General features: G+C 42.1%; 1 pseudogene; it reads left to right on the top strand.

Moving 5' to 3' along the window:
• The first annotated feature begins 440 nt into the window (after window positions 1-440).
• Window positions 441-9594, top strand: LOC117015051 (developmental pluripotency-associated protein 2-like; annotated as a pseudogene).
• The last annotated feature ends 2934 nt before the right edge of the window (window positions 9595-12528 follow it).

The raw sequence follows: 12528 nt of genomic DNA on the forward strand, positions 1-12528 counted from the left end.
CCAAGAAGAGGCAGAGCTGGAATTCAAACGTGGGCCTGACTGACTCAAAGGCCTATACTCCTAAATACCATAAAAATAGCCTTTCACATGACTACTTTCAAAAGACCTAAAATCAAGTAGGTAGAGAGGGAGATCAGTAAGTACAGTAGTGTTTTGTTTTGATAGAAGGAGTGGGCAATAGGGGAGAAAACTCATCTATGCTAGACAGGGAGGAGAACTGTTAAAACTTCTTAGAAGACATATTCCTCTAGCTGAGTTGTGAAAGACCAGCAACTGTAGAAAGGAAAGGATAAAGGGAAAGAGCATTCTAAGCAAAGAAAACACACAGAAAAATAGAATATAATATAGCCAATTTTATAAATATAAATAAGGTAATAATATAAATATAAATAAAATAGTAATAGTCAAATTTCATATTTCTGAGTCAAATGAGGAAGGGTATGGTGGAAGATAAAGACATTGAGGTAAACAGGAGTCAGAGCGGGGGAGGCAAGAAGGGGGTGCCTGGGATGCCAACTAAGGAGTTACCAACTGAAGAGTCTTAAATAGGAGATGTGGTCAGATTTGTGGTTGGTGACAATCACTCTGGTGGCAGTAAACTAGGTACCTTGGATGGTAAGATTGGAGACAAGGGGACCACATAGAAGTAAAATCAATAGTTTAAATGACACATGACACAGGTCAGGATTAAGTTAGTAACCTAAAAGAATTCATTCTACCATGAATCAACGGGGAGGGGGTGGGGGGAGAGCAGGGGGGAGAGATACAGATTTGGGAGCTGGTAATAAATAAATGGTAAGGGAGGGGAAAGGATACCCAAAAAGGGTGTAAACAGTGAAAAGATTAAGGACAGAATCCTGAAAAACAAACATCTGATAGATTCGCAATATCCAAGGTGGTCCAAGAGTAAATGGTGCAAGTGAAAGGAAGAGAACCAAGAACTGGGCCAGCCTGGTGGCTCAGGTGGTTGGCATGCCCTGCTCCTAGCACTGAGGTCGCTGGTTTGATTACCACATGGGCCAGTGAGCTGTGCTCTCTACACCTAAGATTGTGAACAATAGTACTCCCTGGAGCTGGTCTGCCGTGAGCTGCCCCGGGCTGCCACAGGCTGCTGTGGGCTGCTGTGTGCTGCCGTGTGCTACCGACTGCCTCAGCCGGGAGGAGCGCAAGGCTCATAATACCAGCATGGGCCAGGGAGCTGTCCTATACAACTAGACTGAGAAACAACGGCTTGAACTGGAGTGGGGGTGGGAGGAGGAAGAAGGGGGAAATAATCCTCTCTTTCTACAAATTAGTGTTTTCTATATATCATGTTATAGGGACTAGGGAAACAGATTGGTACCATACTATTATGAAGCTTATTTTCCAGTTTGGGAAACAGACAATAAGAAAGTAAACAAATATATAACATTTTCAAGTATTGATAATAATAGAGGGAAATAGACTGATAAAAGCTCTATGTTAGATAAGGTGGTCAGAGAAAGCCTCTCTGATGAGATAATATTTGAGTAAGGCCCTGAACAAGTTTACCTGAAAAAAAAGTATTCCAGGCAGAGGAAGTGTGTGTGACATGTTCAAGAAACAGCAATAAAGCCAGGGTAGCTAGAGCAGAGTGACCATAGGAAGAGGACAGGAGGTGAGACTAGAGATCAAATCATTAGGGGCTTGGAGGGAAACTATTTTAAGTATAACCAAATATGAAGTTTCACTTCTTTGTGGTGGGTCCCATTGCCAAGGAATGCAAATGAAGCTAGTATTAGTCATAAACAACCTTTAGAGGTAAATCTACTGCCCACAGGTATTGTAAAGCATTCTTAAGCTAAATAAGCATAGTTATTAGATTATTTATTCTTTGGAAATTCCTACACACACACACACACACACACACACACACACACACACACACACTGCACTGCCTCCAATAAGGCCATTTAGAATAGACTGGGGGAAAAAACATTTCTCAATTAACACTTCAAAAATATCTCCTGTTCTTGCCTAGTCAATCCATGAAGGCATGCTTTTATTTTAATGCTAAGGCATATTTTCTCGTTAATACAGGATTCTACCTCTCATTACATTTTAACAGGTTATTGCTGACTATTGTCACCATGAAATTAACTTCTCAAATCTCAGATTTCTCGCACCACTAAATAGGAAGCAGAAGAATTAAGTCAATTTGGGCTGCATGGAATTTCATGATTCTAGAGCACTGAGCATGAAAGATCTGCAAGTGACTCTAGCATAAGTTATGTGCACAAATGCTGAGAGAATGCAAAGCCCTGGAATGAGAAGGTTCATAGACATTTCTTACATAAAGATGAAGGTCAGGCACGGAGCAGTCTCTATTTCTAAATCCTATGAACATGCCTATCCCTGACACTGTTCAGAGTGACAAAACAGCAATATACAAAAGAAACAGCTGGGTCAGAACAAGGAGAGAAGGGGGCTGGGGAATGGGAAAAGCATAGAACAGAGGGAGCCATGGAGAGGCAAAGTATTTTGGAATGAGCTGAGGGAGGGATGAGAATGAGCAGAGGAACACACAGGAAGTCCACAGAAGAGAGCCTGATGCCATCTTGCATTGTTGCTTACCTGTATGTCTGTCTTCACTGACTGGACGCCCAGTATCTAGGTGGTTTGGGGCTAGCGTATCCCCAGCAGAGTTTACAGAGCCCTGCTCACAGTCAGCACTAAACAGTTTGTGGAGGAACAAGAAGAAAAGGTTTGCTCTCTCTTCCTCCTCTTTCACCCTGACCTCTCTGAAACCTTAGTGGTTTCTTTGTTTCTCTCCAGTTTCTTTCATTTCTCCCTCTCTGTCCTATAAAGCAAGCTATGTTTGGGCACTCTGTAGTATTAACAAACTATGAAGGCCAGAGACAAAGTGACAGGACTGAGAGTGACCATCTAAGGCCAAAGGTGGCCCATCAAAGAGGCTACATAGAGGTGCAACCAGAAAAGAAGCAATGATCAGAGGAGAAACAAGAAGTGAACTGCAAGGCTGCTGAAGTGGGAGACTCAAATCTGCCTGTGCCTATCAACATTTGCTGTAGGATCCTTTTCCTGGGGCCCTTGGCATGACTCATGGGCCAGGGGCAGATTAGAGGAGCTCTGTCTAGGATAGCGACAAGAAAAGGTACTCTCGAGAGAAAACATGATGGAGGAGCATTCAAGGACTGTGTGTGAGTAGGGTAGCCGAGAAGCGGGGAGTTAAGATGAGTCGGAGCCATCTAGGAAGAATAAAGAGGGGTCTATAGGTGACAAGTGGTTTTATAAAGAAGGAAAGCCTAAGGTATGGGACTAAATGAAGATCATTGAAGGCGAGACACAAAGAGCGAGGTCTCACCCGAAACAGAAATAGCAGAACAAAGCCACACCTACGCAGCTTCCTCACACCCTTTTCTCCTATGCAAGCAACTTCTATGCGCCAGCTCGGACATACTGGTTTCACAGCTTTCTCTTGAAAAGTCTGGACCACAACCCCCGGAACTACAACACCCATAGTGCCCCACGCTCAAGTCGAAGGACCCAGCCTCTTTTGATTCCTACTAGCCAATGAACTTCGCTAATTTCCGCTGCTCCAGAAAGCCCCAATGTCGCGGTGCACTTCCCGTCCCATGACTCGTTCAGTTTGACCCTAGGAGACTCCAAAGGTGCGGTACTTACTGAGAGATCACAAGGCATTGGTCCTAGACCTAAGGAAGGGATCCGCATTGAGTAGATTCCACTAACGGAACGTGTACTGCTTAGGCAGATGGAGAGCCAACGCACTCCTTTCAGGCCCCTTCCCCTCTTCCGTGGTGGGCCTCGGACCTGCGGCGCACGCGCACTTCCCCACCTCTTGGGGCTGTCCTCAGTTCCGTGGAACATGCGCGCTTCCCCACATTTTCCGGACGGGCCTCGGTCTCGGAACACTTAAGCACCTTGAAAAAGACCCAGACAACTGGTAACGGGTCTCTGGTTATTTCCATTGCTATACTCAAGGCATTGTATTTTGGGCAAAGCTGTCCTTTTAACAAACAAGCTGTGGGGTATTGGGTAAGTCACTTAAACATCGGAACCATGGCCTCATCTGTGAAAGCGGGATGACACTTGAGGTGCAGCCTATCTCAAGCTGCTGAGAGACCTATGTGGAAACGGTACTGCTGATAACCCACAAGGGGGCAGCGGTTTCCAGGCCAAGCACCCTTCCATCATGTCCCAGAGAATCAAAAGGCTAAGCTGGGCATTGGCAGCATCTAGTAAAGTGAGAAGAGAAACTGGAAACAGGACAGCATTTCTTGGGTCAGCTGGAAGGAGAGTCAGGGAAAGAGAAACTTTGTTGGCTCTTTCTTCCATCTGCAATTTCTGATAGTTCCCTTCCTAAATATCTTTCAATGTGACCACTTTTCTCCATCCCCACTGTCATTCACAAATCACCATCATCTCTTACTTAAATGGTTTCCTTGTCTCTAGTCCCCACCCCATCCCCGTTAGATCATTCTAAAATCCAAATTTTATCATTAAAGCATATGGCTTTCTTTTGCCCCCAGAATTAAGTACAAACACCTTAGGACTTTATTACCTGGCCTCTTCCCACTCCAACCTTTTCTCACTGTGTTGCAATCATCTTCACATACTATCAGTTCCTTTACCACACCAGGCTGCCTCTTACCTCAAAGACTCTTTGCAGATAGAAACAATTTAATGAACATTCTGAACTCTGCTCAATACAATCTTGATGTAGTTTTAACCGGGGTCTTCCACCATACTCTGTCACTTCTCCCTGTCTAGCTCTGACAGTTTCTGTAGCTTTCTGTTCACTTAATTATTAAAAGCCAAGATTAGTGTAGTCCACTTTAAAATTTCAATCTCACATCAAGTTTTATACTCCTTCCTTCCCCCCAGCACCAGCCAGGCTTCAGCAGTGGGACTTGGTTTGGGGAACTGGAGCATTCTGTCCTTTAATAGAACTCTCTCTTTCCCTAATTTAAACAACTTTTAGTGCTGTGACCTGGAGGAAGGATGGGGAAGAATGGAAGAAGAGGGCAAAAAGTCTTTTTACTAACTGGGCACGTAACTGCAGTCATTTGTTGGTTGTCTGCTTCTCAAGCTAAGCTAACTGGTCATGGATGCCTTCCATTTGTAAAGTGCCCAAATGCTAGCTCTTATAGGCACATGAGTTACTGTCCTTGGAGCTCTCCCCATTGTACAACCCTCTAATGGAAAATCTGCTCCAGCTTAGTTGTTTCCACAAGCCCTCAGGAACCTGCCCTTAACAGTATAAGTAGGCTCCCTGGCTGCCAGTTTTTTGGGGAAGAGAATTAGCAAGATGGCTTAAACCCTGTTGATTGCCACACTGTTCATTTGACTTACAGGAAATTCACACATCCTTGGGTAAACCAAATTGTAGGAATGGCAGCTTTTTCCTTGTCAACCCTCTTTCCTTACACCAATGATCACAGAGAACAGATCACAGATCCGCAAGCCCATCAGCAGATACCTAACCAAGACTGAGATGTCAGTCTCTCCTTGCCAACCCACCAATTTTCATGAGTGGTTCTCTTGGAGGCCCCTCACCTGGAGGTGAGGACAAATGCATACCACTTACTCCCTTGGCTGATGACAGACACATGAATCCATCAATCCCCTTTCTCTTTTCACCTCTACACCATCTTCTACTTATTTCCTGTGTAGGTATGGTTTGGGTAGCAAAGCTGACTTGCCACCTCCCAGTTTGGCATCCTAACTGACAATTCCAAGGTAACAGATGAGTCCTACCTAACATCCTGCATCACAAATGCTGTTTCCTTTGCCCAAAACACTTGTCACACACCTTGATAACTCTTTTATTCCTCTGTTTGACTAGCGTCTCCTTATCTTTTAAGTAGATATCATCACTACCAGGAAGAAATCCTTATATTGCCAAGTCTAAAGCGGGAGACTGATCTATCACTTCCAGAGCTCCTGGTGCCTCCCTCATCATAACACCTAATTATGTTCTAAATGACTCTTGATAGTCTGTCTTCCCCCATGAGACTCAGTCCCACAAGAGCTCGGACAGTGTCAACTTTGCTCATCTCTGTACTCATAGTGCCTTACACACAGAAAGGTGTCAGTAGGGGCCAGCCCAGTGGCTCAGGTGGTTGGAGCTCTGTGTTCCTAATGCTATTCCCACATGGGCCAGTGAGCCCTCTACAGCTAAGATTGTAAACATCGGCTCTCCCTGGAGTTGGGCTGCCATGGGCTGCTGTGTAGTGCCGTGTGCTACCATGTGCTGACAGAAGCGGCCTGCATCTTGCTGACCTCATTTATAACTATCTGCATTGATTGCATCAAAGGTTTTTGTGTATGACACATAAGCATTTTTCTCTTAAAATAAGGGCACTTAGAGTGACATCATCAAAATGGCAGCGTGAGACAAGCGTCTGGAAATCTCCCCTGGAACTTACAACAAATTGAAAAACTATAACTCCACAAAGGACTCCCTGCACAGCAGACAGGAAAGACGAAGAGCATCACTACTGAATTCACCGAAAGTTCGGCAAATTGCGTGAGCAGGGGAGGAGGGAAGGGAGAAGTGATGAGACGGGGCAGCGCCAGCGCAGGACGCAGACCTAGCTCAGTGCTTCAAGCTCGCTGCATCCCGGAACAATCGCAGCTGCAGGACAGGGAAGAAGTCAGACTGCGAGGGCTTCGTTTATGTCCCACAGGGCTGAGGAAACAGCGTATAACACGGCTGAAACCAACGCTCACGGAAGAGACCTCGGAGCAAAGACTGAGAGAAGAAGGCTGAAAATGCTGGTTTGAGCCCTCACTGCCACAGAGAATGGAAGCCTTAGGCACTGAGACTAGCCACCTCCTCCCTACCCTCCCAGAGCTCACCCCGCCCCCACCTGCCTAGTGCTAGAAGGAGAACACTAGCACTGTCAAATCAAAAGAACAGAATATTTGCAGTTCTGAAAACTGTGGTCCACAGACACAGATTCACAGCCCAACTAGTTCTGGCAAAGGGGAGGGAGATGTGGAAGCAGGATTGGCTGTGGTGGTGGTCGCCGCCATTGCTCTGGGCCAGTTCTCACAACTCACCCTGTTCCTGTCCCCAACTGTCTGAGCAGATCCCTGTAGGAGTAAACAGAACCGCTGAAACACACGGACTCTGAATCTGGTGCAGGAAGAGCTTTGGAACTTCAAAAGCTCTCTGCATCCCCACAGGGACGCAATGCCCTATGACCCAGATGAGCTGTTAACAGAGGAGAAGCCTGCCTTCCAGGGAATCCGCCCATTGTGTGAGAAGCTGTAATAGTGCAGAGAAAACATAACACTATAGGTGAGAGAGAAAAAAAAGGCTGCAGTCGGAGAGAAAATAAAACATTCTACCAATACGTACTGGAAAACGAAAGACCTCTTCCTATCAACCTGTTGCGGAACCCACTCCTGTAAATGTCTGGGAAAAGAAACAATAAATCATTAATTGCCATGAATAACCAAGGCAATAGGACAGCTCAGAAAGAAAGTTAAAAGTCTCCAGAAAAGGAACTTAAAGATATGGAAATATGTGACTTAAACGACAGAGAATTCAAGATTGCAGTTCTGAAAAAACTCAACGAGATGCAAGAAAACACAGAAACACAAGTTCTGTGTTCTGAGTTCTGAGTTAATTAACTCAGAAACACAATCAAAGAACAATGTGAACATTTTACCAAAGAGATTGAAATTTTAAAAAAAGAACCAAATAGAATTTCTGGAGATTAAGAACTCAATAGAAGAAATTAAAAATGAAATAGCCAGCTTAGGTAGTAGACTTGACCAGATGGAGGAAAGAATCAGTGACATCGAAGATAGCAACCTGGAAATGACATGGATGGAAGAAGAAAGAAACTTGAGACTTAAAAGAAATGAAAGACTTCTACAAGAACTTTCTGACTCCATCAGAAAGAGCAATATAAGAATAATGGGCATACCAGAAGGAGAAGAAAGAGAGAAGGGAACAGAGAGTATATTCAAACAAATAGTTGATGAGGACTTCCCAAACTTGTGGAAAGAACTGGATCCTTGAATCCAAGAGCAAATAGAACACCTAATTACCTCAACCCCAACAGGCCTTCTCCAAGGCACATTGTATTGAAGCTGTCAAAAATCAACAACAAACAAAGAATCCTCAAGGTAGTCAGGGAAAAGAAGACGGTAACCTATAAAGGAAAGCCCATTAGATTATCATCAGATTTCTCAGCAGAAACTCTACAAGCCAGGAGGGAGTAGAACCAAATATTCAAACTATTGAAAGAGAGAAATTATGAGCCAAGAATAATATACCCAGCAAAGATATCCTTTAGATATGAAGGATGAATGAAGACCTTTCCAGACATACAGAAGCTGAGGGAATTTTCTAATACAGGACCTGAACTACAAGAAATACTAAAGGAAGCTATTCGATGACCATCAAAAAGGACAATTTGTAGCAAACAAAACATAAAAAGGGGGAGAGTAAAGGCCTGAACTGGAACATGGGAATGGAGAAAGCAGGCATGCTGCAGAAAATGGAATACTCTAAATATCAAACTTTCTTTTACATAAACTTAAGGGTAACCACTCAAAAAAAATCCAGAACTGAAATATATACTGTAATACAAGAAGAAACAGAGGTAAACATCATAGAATACCACCACCACACAGTAATAATCGTCAGGTTAAAAGGAGTAAACTGCAGGTATCCTTAACTGTGCTGGCTTTGCTGTTCTCTGAGTGTTCCTGGGAATAGCAAATTCAAATTTTGATAGCAGCGAAAAGGATTACTTTAAGGTTGAATTAGAGGAAGAAAGTGTGATTCTCACATTGGTTCCAGTTAGTGAGGAACCTAATGAAGAAAATCAAATGGAACCAAGCATTTCTTCAATCTCAGAAGACAACCTGAAGATTCCTAGGACAGATGATGAAGTTTATCTTCCTCTAAGGAGTGAAGAGTTCAAAGCTTGTCCAATACCAATGCTCCCCTTGCCGACCATTTTGCCTTCAATTAATGAAGTGCGTTGGGACACTTTGTGGAACTGGTGCCAACAATTTAATTTGAGTACTGATGGCAAGAAAATAGATGTTTATCTGAGGCTCAAGGAACATGCATACTCTGAAGTAAAACAAAATATTCCTGAAATACTACAGGAGTCAAGTTCAAAGAAATGCAAGATGGTGACCAAGAAAGCAAGGAGTAAGAAAAGTTGTATGAGTGAGAGAGAGCAAATGACCAATAGCGTTGAAGTGATAACTTCAGCTCAGGAAGCCATGTTGGCAGCATGGGCAAGACTTGCTGCAAGAGCCGTTCAACCTAAGGCTATGAATTCATGTCCCATTCCTACTTTGCCGAGAACTTTCTGCTGCAAAGCTCTGGTGTCAGGTGGTGTGTGGTCCATGGCAGACCTCTCTTGGCAGACAGAGAGGGCTGGGTTCGCCTGCAGTTCTATGCAGGTCAGGCGTGGGTACCTGACCCTCCTAAGAAGATGATCTCTCTCTTCCTGTTGCCGGCCTGCACTTTCCCCAGACCTAGAAGATAATATGTTATGCCCCGATTGTGTTAAGAGGAATAAGAGAATGATGGAAAGATTAACTACAATGAAGAAGTAGAAGCAACCTGGTTTGAACACAACCATATTATTCCTTTTGGAATGGCCATGTCTTAATAAAGAATAAATGGTGGATAGATAGCTCACAGATACACTGATTTGTATCCCAATGATTGCTGTGCTCTGTCCTGGCCATCCTCAGTGTTGCCTGATGCCTTGAGTACAGATGTGAATGTCTGGATTCTGTACTTGAGGTCTGCCAAAAAGTGACTGCCACTGCTGCTTCAGGTATTTAGCTATAACATATAGAATATAAGTTGGTTTTCTTTTAATTAATAGATTTTTTAAAGCAGTTTTAGATTTTCAGAAAAAATTGAGCAGGAACTAGAGTTCCCAAATTCTGTTCCCTGCACTCCCCCATGTTCCCTACTGTCAACATCCTGCACAGAGGGGGTACATTTATTGAACCTACATTAACACTTCATTATCACCGAAAGCCCATAGTTTGCATTAGGGTCCACTCTTTATGTTTTACATTCTATGGGTTTTGAGAAATGTATAATGACATATCCACCATTATAGTGTCATACAAAATAGCTTCACTGCCCTAAAAATTATATGCTCCACCTATTTAACCCCTGACACATTTTCTGTATCCATAGTTTTGCCTTTTCCAGAATGTTGTACAGTTGGAATCATACAGTTGCCTTTTCAGATTGACTTCTTTCAGAGCAATGTAAATTTAGGATTCCTTCATATCTTTTCATGGCTCGATAGCCCAATGCTTTTTTTGATTTTGTTTTAAATTAAAGTTTATTGGGGTGACAATTGTTGGTGGGGTTGCATGGGTTTCAGGTGTACAATTCTGTAGTACATAGTCTGTATGTCACATTGTGTGTTCGCCACCCGGAGTCAGTTCTCTTTCCATCACCATATATGTGATCCCTTAGCCCCCCCCCCTTTTTTTTTTTTTTTTTTTTTTAGCAGTGAATACTCCATTGTCTGGATGTACCATAATTTGTTTATCCATTCACACGTTGAAGGCCTTCTTGGTTGCTTCCAAGTTTTGGCAATTATGAATAAAGCTGCTATAGACAAAAAAAGAAAAAGAAAAAGAAAAAAAGAAATAATAGTCAACAATAAAAAGGCAAAGAAACAATGGAGACACAGTCTTATGAGAAAATTAAAGCTAGAATGATAGGAAATCCTTACGTATCAATAATCACCCTAAATGTAAATGGACTGAATGCACCAATAAAAAGGCACAGAGTAGCAGATTGGATCAAAAAACAAAACCCAACCATATGCTGTCTCAAAGAGACGCATCTCAGCTACAAGGACAAACATAGACTCAAAGTGAAAGGGTGGAAATTGACACTGCAAACAAATGGTATCAAGAAAAAACAGGTGCGGCTATACTGATATCAGATGAAACAGACTTCAGGGTGAAAAAGGTAACAAGAGACAAAGATGGACATTTCATAATGGTAAAGGGGAGTATACAACAAGAAGACATAACAGTCATCAATAATTATGCCCCCAATCACGGAGCACCAAAATATACCAGCAACTACTAACAGAACTAAAGGGAGAAATTGACCAAAACACAGTTATACTAGGGGACCTAAATACATCATTGACAGCTATGGATAGATCGTCCAAACAGAAAATAAAAATGAAATTGCAGCCCTAATTGACACATTAGATGAAATGGACATAATTGACATTTATAGAGCACTTCGTCCTAAAACATCAGACTATACATTTTTTTCTCGTGTACATGGAACATTCTCAAGGATAGACCATACATTGGGACATAAAACTAACCTCAGCAAATTTAAGAAGATTGAAATCATACCAAGCATATTCTCTGATCACAAGGCTTTGAAATTGGATATCAACTGCAAGAAGAGCGGGAAAAACCACAAATACTTGGAGATTAAACAACATAGTTTCAAAGAACGACCCGGTCAAAGAAGAAATTAGAGGAGATATCAAAAGACACATAGAAACAAATGAGAATGAAAATACAGCCTACAAAAATTTTTGGGATGCAGTGAAAGTGTTTTAAGAGGGAAATTTATATCATTACAGGCCTATCTCAAGAAACAAGAAAAATCCCAAATAAATAACCTCACGTTCCACCTTAAAGAACTAGAAAGAGAAGAACAAATGAAACCTAAGGTCAGCAGAAGAAAGGATATAATAAAAATCAGAGCAGAACTAAATGAAATAGAAAACAAAAAGACAATAGAAAAAATTAATGTGACAAAGAGCTGGTTCTTTGAAAAGATTAACAAAATTGACAAACCATTGGCTAGGCTCACTAAGATAAAAAGAGAGAAGACACAAGTAAACAAAATCAGAAATGAAAAAGGGGAAGTTATCACAGATGCCACAGAAATACAAAGGATCATCCAAAAATACTATGAAGGACTATATGCCACCAAATTCAATAACCTAGAAGAAATGAACAAGTTCTTAGAAACATAGCCTTCCAAGGCTGAACCATGAGGAACTGGAAAATCTAAACAGACCGATCACCAGTAATGAAATTGAATCAGTCATCCAAAACCTTCCCAAAAGCAAAAGTCGAGACCAGATGGCTTCACTAGTGAATTCTACCAAACCTTCAAAGAGGATCTAATACCAATCCTGCTCAAACTCTTCCAAAAAATTGAAGAAGAGACAGTACTCCCTAACTCATTTTATGAGGCCAACATTACGCTGATACCAAAACCTGGTAAGGACAACACAAAAAAAGAAAACTGCAGATCAATATCTCTGATGAATACAGATGCAAAAATCCTAAACAAAATTCTAGCAAATCGAATGCCACAATGCATTAAAAAGATTATTCATCAAGACCAAGTGCGGTGCATCCCAGGGGCACAAGAATGGTTTAACATATGCAAATCCAACAATGTGATACATCACATAAACAAAATAAAGAACAAAAAATATATGATTATGTCAATGGATGCAGAAAAAGTAT

The sequence above is a fragment of the Rhinolophus ferrumequinum genome, chromosome 22 (assembly GCF_004115265.2).
Source record: "Rhinolophus ferrumequinum isolate MPI-CBG mRhiFer1 chromosome 22, mRhiFer1_v1.p, whole genome shotgun sequence".
In the NCBI taxonomy this organism is placed as follows: Eukaryota; Metazoa; Chordata; class Mammalia; order Chiroptera; family Rhinolophidae; genus Rhinolophus; species Rhinolophus ferrumequinum.